This window comes from Geospiza fortis, unplaced genomic scaffold (assembly GCF_000277835.1).
Source record: "Geospiza fortis unplaced genomic scaffold, GeoFor_1.0 scaffold80, whole genome shotgun sequence".
Classification (NCBI taxonomy): domain Eukaryota; kingdom Metazoa; phylum Chordata; class Aves; order Passeriformes; family Thraupidae; genus Geospiza; species Geospiza fortis.
Window position 1 is genome coordinate 265,798 of NW_005054551.1, and position 1,810 is coordinate 267,607.

The following is a 1,810-nucleotide window of genomic DNA, read 5'->3' on the forward strand; positions in this document are numbered from 1 at the left end:
ACCAAGCTCTCTTTATGACCCAGTTATTGATGAATCAGGGGAGGTGCAGACCCGTGACACCCTCCCCAGTTATTTACCTGCTGCTGGCACAGGATGTAGCAGGGATGCTCGGACACTTCGCTCACCCCGGAGGTTTTGGGGTGGGAAAACTCATTCTTTTCAAAGATGTTCACACAGAGCAGGCATCACCTGCGTGGGATCTTCTTCCCAAATCCATCTCTGCCACCTTCCCAGTGGGATGGGCAAGTCACCACTTGTTTCTCACTGAGAGTCTGTGACCGTGTTCACAGGGGTCTCAGGATGAGGGAAGAGATGAGGATCTGACTCCATGTTTCAGAAGGCTGATTTATTATTTTATGATATATATTACATTAAAACTGTACTAAAAGAACAGAAGAAAGGATTTCATCAGAAGGCTGGCTAAGAATAGAATAGAAAAGAATGATAACAAAGGTTTGTGGCTCAGCTCTCTGTCTGAGCCAGCTGACTGTGATTGGCCATTAATTACAAACATCCAACATGGGCCAATCACAGATCCACCTGCTGCATTCCACAGCAGCAGATAACCATTGTTTACATTTTGTTCTTGAAGCCTCTCAGCTTCTCAGGAGGAAAAATCCTAAAGCAATGATTTTTCATAAAAGATGTCTGTGACAGGATTGCCTGAGGAACTGGGGAACTCCTTTCAGCCTGGGAGCTTGGTGTCCTGCCTGCACAGTCCATTGAGAGTTCCAAGTGAAGAAGAAGCAAATCCATCCCAAATACTTCACCACCCAGGGGTGGGAGCAGCTCTGTGGGATCCCTTCAGATCCTCTGCTCCAAGCTTGTCCTAGAAGGACGCTAAGCCTGGACTTGGGGACAGGTAACGGAGGCTCCACCATGGTGCAACACCAGCTGCTGCTGCTGCCGTGCTAATTACCCTCATTTCCAAAGCCAGGTGGATTTGTGAGGCTTTTGTAAGCCCTGGCACAGCCCAGGTCTCCCAGGGATGCTCTTTTTTATAGGAGTAGCAAAATAAATGGCTGAAATTCCCAAAGAGCTTCTCCCCAGGGCAAAGGTTTGATCCCTACTCTTCAGAAAGCACAAGGACAGGGACAGGGACAGGAACCTTAGAACTTGGTCTCACCCTGCCTGTGGTGTCTCCACCAGGAAACAGTAGCCAAATAATAAGTTTCATGTTTAAGAAAACAACATATTTCTCTCAACTCTACACGGAGGGGAAAAAATGTTGTTTTGGGGGGGAAATTTAATTGCTGCCAAATTTCTTGAACGCCTGAATGAAGTCCAGGAGGAAAATATTTGCAAAGCAGTCACCCAAAGGTGTCCTGTTCAGATAGTTCTTTAACTAAATAACAAAATAAACCTGCTAGAAGAAGTGAGATCTGATAACAACATTCTTTTTGATAATAACAAAACAGCATTTGGGGGGAAAAAGCTGAGAAGTGCCTTGAATTGAAATCCTGAAAGAGGCAGCATCGCCTTGCTCCGCACTTTCTGGTGGAAACCCTCGCACTGGGTTTTCTCCTTGTGCAGGGGAGTTTGTGTGGATGTTGTGTGGATGTTGTGTGGATGTTCCCTCCCCTGGGAGAAGCAGGGCCAGGTCCAGGTGCGTGCGCCTGCGCAGGGAGCCTGCCCGGGGGCACTGGGATGATTTCAGGCTGCATTTCCACCCCTGCTCCTCCAACCCTTCCAGCTCACGCTTCCCTGCCCTGCCTCCCTGCCCCTGCCCATCAGGGGCACGGATATAAACCCCTCCAGCCAAAATGTTTCCTGTGGGGACCCAGCTTTGCCTGCAGGGTGCACATGACTC